Source organism: Amborella trichopoda, chromosome 3, assembly GCF_054954075.1.
Source record: "Amborella trichopoda isolate Santa Cruz 75 chromosome 3, AtrichopodaSantaCruz75HAP2 v2.0, whole genome shotgun sequence".
Lineage (NCBI taxonomy): Eukaryota > Viridiplantae > Streptophyta > Magnoliopsida > Amborellales > Amborellaceae > Amborella > Amborella trichopoda.
The window spans coordinates 21,265,998-21,271,376 of NC_142338.1; the positions used below are offsets into that span (position 1 = coordinate 21,265,998).

General features: G+C 39.4%; 1 long non-coding RNA gene across 1 annotated transcript; it reads right to left on the reverse strand.

Moving 5' to 3' along the window:
- Window positions 1-2,490: 2,490 nt before the first annotated feature.
- LOC105420896 (uncharacterized) lies at window positions 2,491-4,932 on the reverse strand. The gene is made up of 5 exons (XR_002281496.2): window positions 4,303-4,932; window positions 3,569-3,612; window positions 3,354-3,490; window positions 2,837-3,248; window positions 2,491-2,652 (listed from the first exon to the last, which is right to left on the reverse strand). It is a non-coding gene; the product is annotated as an uncharacterized LOC105420896 (long non-coding RNA).
- Between the last annotated feature and the right edge of the window lie 447 nt (window positions 4,933-5,379).

Below are 5,379 nucleotides of genomic sequence, written 5' to 3' on the forward strand. Positions count from 1 at the left end.
TGTAAGGCTTCTACTTGGGCCAGACCAAGTCTACCCCAATAGATTCTTTTGGGCTGGGCTGCAGCTTTACCAGAAATATATTTAGGCCAAGCCTGGCCGGGCTCTCCGACTATATTTTCAGACCGGGCCAAAATACTTTTCGGGGTGGTACTAGTGGCGAGGGGGATATAACATGGCCGTCATATATAGCCAAAAATTCATATTATGATCAATATGAACATAGAGAACTGATGGTCAAAAGTATTCACATCGTTCATTCACTATATGGTGGGTACCATACTACTGATCATCTCTCCAACTGTCATTAATTGGACAGCTGACTCAGGGCTATAAACACAGGGAGAGAGAGAGCGAGCGGGAGGTAGAAGTTTATTGGGAAAATTACAAAAAAACTCCTAAAACTACACTTTTTATGTAACTCAACCCCAATATGAACATAGAGATTTTTATGTAACTCAACCCCAATATGAACATAGAGAACTGATGGTCAAAAGTATTCACATCGTTCATTCACTATTTGGTGGGTACCATACTACTGATCATCTCACCAACCGTCATTAATTGGACAGCTGACTCACGGCTATAAACACATGGAGAGAGAGAGTGGGAGAGAGAAGTTTACAGGGAAAATTATAAAAAACTTCTAAAACTACACTTCTTATGTAACTCAACCCCAACCTAGTTTTTTCCTTTCATTTTTTTCTCCAAAACAAACTTTCTATGCAAATAACTCTCAAGAGAAAAAATTACTTTTTTTTTAGATGGAAATGTCCTTCTCGTACACAAAAATCAATTTGGCCAGATTTGACGTTGACTTTCGGATCGCAGTAGCACATTGTCGGAGCGCACGATCTCGTTGTCGGACCCAATATTCCAAAACTGAAATACCCAACTGCCCTAAGCAACTGTCGTAGCTCAGTGACTACAGAATTTCTACTGCCCGACCGCCCTTTGCAATTGCCGAAGCCCTGTGACACCAAAACTTTTACTGCTGAACTGCACGTACACAATGTCGGAGCCCTGTGACTCTAGACGTATTTACTATCAGACCGAACTTGCACAATGCTGGGGCCTTATTCCAGTGCTGGACTGCACTTACACAATGCCGGAGCATTGTGATTCCAGAGTGTCCATTGCCGGACCGCACTTACACAATGCGGGAGCACTATGATTCCAGAGTGTCCACTGTCAGACCACACTTACACAGTGCCGGAGCCCTATGACTCCAGAGTGTTCCACTGTAGGACTGCACTTACAAAGTGTCAGAGCATGTGATCCACTGTCGGACCGCACTTATACAATGCCGAAGCCTTTGATCCACTACCTAACCGTACTTACACAGTGTCGGAGCCCTGATACTCCAGAGTTCCACTGCTGGACCGCACTTACACAGTGCTGGAGTGTGATCCTAGAGTGTTCCACTGTCGAACCGCACTTACACAGTGCCGACTCCAAAATGTTCCACTGTCGGACCACACTTAACACAATGCTGGAGCACTTGATCCACTGTCAGCCGGCACTTACACAGTGTCGGAGCCGTGTGACTCCAGAGTGTACACTGCCAGACCGCACTTACACAATGTTGGAGCGCTGTGATTCCAGAGTGTCCATTGCCAGACCACACTTACAAAGTGTCGAAGCCCTATGACTCTAGAGTGTTCTACTGCCAGACCCCACTTACATAGTGCCGGAGCCCTGTGACTCCAAAGTGTTCCACTGCCAGACCGCACTTACACAGTCCCAAGCATTGTGATTCCAGAAACTCTTTCTTCTGGACCGCTGTGATTGCCAAACCCTTTTCTCTCTCTCTCTCTATCTCTCAACCTTTTTTTTTTTTCTTTTGCTTTTGGGTGGTGTTACATGTTAGCTAATAATAAGGAGAACTGAAGTTACGCACTGCTTTTAGGTGGTGGTGACACTGTTTTTAAGTGGCAGATGGATTTGATGGCTAAATCCATTTTGTATTCACAAATAATTTGCAATAGAGTTGTAGTTTAGGGAGAGAAACCAAATACCATCATCATTAAGAAAGACAACGAACAAACATATCCAACTATCTTTGAACTATTTCCATTTTAAAAATATATAACAAACTAAAAAATACTTATCAAGCTTAACATCAAAATGCATACTAACCATATCTTTTATTTAACATCTGTTTCGAACATTCATATGAAATCTAAAAATACATATCAAACTCAACATCAAAATATATATCAACCATATCATTTACTTAACATATGTTTCAAACATAATGATCAAATCCAAAACTATGAAAAGTTGCATCAAAATCAATATCAACTATATTCTATACTTAATATTTGTTTCAAACATACATATCAAACTAAAAATAAAAGGCCAGTTTCTCCACCTCAAACCTTTTTTTGATCAATTCCCATCTCTTCGCAACCGTAAATTCCACCTCGATTCCTCTTGTAACGCTGGTGCTTGAAAGTGATCAGTTTTTTTTTTTTGTTCTTCTTTCAATTTCATCCTCGCTCTCAGCATCATTGTGGCCTTCAACATCCTCTTCTTCATCATCATCCTCTTCTCCATCATCATCGTCTCCTTCGCTTTCACTATTATCGTCCCCATCACTTTCACTTTCCACTTCTCCACCCTTAGCATGCGCTATCTCCTCAGCACCTGACTCTACAAAAGTATTATTCAATAGCAGATCATGAGCCACCTGTACATAACGTCTGGATTGCCCGACTAATACTTTACCATTAAGTGAAGCTTGTAGCATCTCTATACAGGTATGTCGTTTTTTTTTTCATAATTTTAAGATATATTAAGACAATAAAATAACAAATACATATAATAAATAGTGTACCAATCTCCTATTGTCATCATGTCCTGTGGAGGATTTCACATAGGATTGCGACTACGACGGGGACGCATGAGGGCTTTTCTAAATCTTTGCATAAACATGTTGTGCCAAGCCATGTACTCTTATAAGGTGCTCCACAAAATTTATCCAGGGCTTCCTTGACAACATTACGTTCTCATTGCTTCCAATCTTTTATATGCCTGCTCAACTCTTCAGTCCAATTTGTAGGGTGTATATCAAGCTTCTCTCTCCTATCCCACTTGGTTGGCATAACAAGAATCCCTTATACCTTCCCAAATTTCCACAGCACGCTATCGGGTATATAGTACTCTGCAATGTTGAAACTTATGAGGTATGAGCAGCATATGAAGTACTCTGCAATTTCATGTGACTTCTCATATGGTTGCCAAGTCACCTACAAAAAAAACATGACACATTAAATAAGCATACAAGGCAACAAGCCAAGCCATTCCTAGGTTGATTATCTACTAGATTATAAGCACACAAGGCAACCACTAACCCTATCAAATGGATGTTATCAAATGAGATGTCTTTATGGCGTGGTTGTTTCTTCCACATGCAAGCTCTAGGCATTCTTTGGTTGATGACCAATGTACGCTTGGTGGCTAGAGCTCAAAAATGCTCATCGATCCAGCACTGTAAAAAAGACAAAAAGTAAGAAGGCAAAAAAATTATAATATTGCAAATATAAACTATAAAGATAGTGAGAAATACCTGTAGTAAGGTCGTTGACCAACTAAAATGATTCCTTTCCCCGCCTGCGACCATAGACAAGGAATGGTATAAAAAAGTAAGCACCACAGCACCCCATGCATATTTTCCTGCCTCATCGAAATCTTGAAACTATTACAGGTACATTGTAAGTGTCGATCCTTTAGATGAGTCGGCAAATATAGTTGTACCGACTAAATAAAGGAGATATACTGGTATGTATTGCGTGAGTTGTAATTTGGTGGGCTTTTTTGTTAGTTGGTCGAATGTCCTCCTCAACCATGTATGATTAAGATGCATCGGGGTGACGTCTTTATGGAAATCTCTCAGATAGTTCTTGACGAAAGCAACATAGTTTTTAGGCCTAATGTCGGTTCCAAGCTCGCCTGTCACGGGTATCCTTAATATTTGTCACATATCGTTTAGGGTTGGTGCCATTTTATCGATGGTTAGACATGCAGTATTTGTTTCGTTGTACCATTTCCCTATAAATTCCCTCAATAGATTGCGATCGATATGTGAGACCCCAATATCCATCAATGGGCTCAATCCGATCTTTTGAATTAAAGCTACATGTCGTTGATCGAGCTTATATTTTGCTTGGGCTGGAGTTGATTCTTCAATACGAAGTATTTTTCCCTCTTAAAATGAAAATTAATAAGCAATGATAATAGCTAATAACATGAGAAATACCTAATTAATATAAATCATTAACTAAAACAAATAGACCATCGTACCTCTTGCCTTTGACCGATGAAGTGGATGGCTCCCTTGTGCCTCTTGGTTGTTCCGGGTCCTGCATTGCTAATTCTATTTTCATAATTGGCATAAAAAAAAACCCACAAGTGGCATATCCAATAAAAAAAGAGAGAGAAAAGTGATATATCCAATTAAAAAGAGACAGAAAAGAATCAAACATAAATATATATGCGCCAATAGTATGAAATGAACGCAAGTAGAACAAACACCATTAATTTATATAATAACAGAAGCTCCCAATAGTGGGTGCTCTAATAGAAAATAAACAAATATAAATATATGTACGCTAATATCACGAAATGAGCACAAGTGGAACAAATACTATAAACAAACACCATAAACAAACACCATTAATATATATACTAACAAAAATTTCCACAAGTGGGTGCTACAAGTTAAAAAGACATAATAAAAAAGATAAGTACAAGTATATGCCTTCAAGTGGGTGTTTTACATGTTGCCCTATTGTGACCAGTTCCTTTGCACCGACTACAGTGAATAGGTTGCATTAGTACTTCTTGCGACTCGATGCGCTTATTTTTAGGTCGGCCAGGGGGCCGTCTTGAGTGAGGTGGAAGTATTCTTATTCTATATGGAGGAAGTTGTCCACGCATATGCTTATATAGATCAATCAAGATAACTGGTACGATATGTTTGGAATGTGAAATAGTCTTCACAATAGTCAATGGGATCCCTATTCATCCATTGAAGACTTTTACAAGCATGCTTGCAGGACAAACCCGTTATTTGCCAACCCCAGCATTCACATTCTTGTGCAATTATATTTGTCTTATGATTCATGTGATCACCTCTTACTTCAAACACTGCTCCACTTGATACAATGATCTCAATGGAAAAGTATTGCTTTATGAACTTTTCAGTTCGTTTTGAGCGTGCGTGGTAAGTGTTGTAGTCCAGGTTTCAGCTTCTAAGATTCGAGTGGCCATCAGTTTCTTCTAATCAAGTCAACGCGCTGGAGAATTGGCATGCCTTGTGGTTCTAGAATGCACTTGTTATATGACTTGGTCACATTGGTTGTTACTTAGTTATATCAT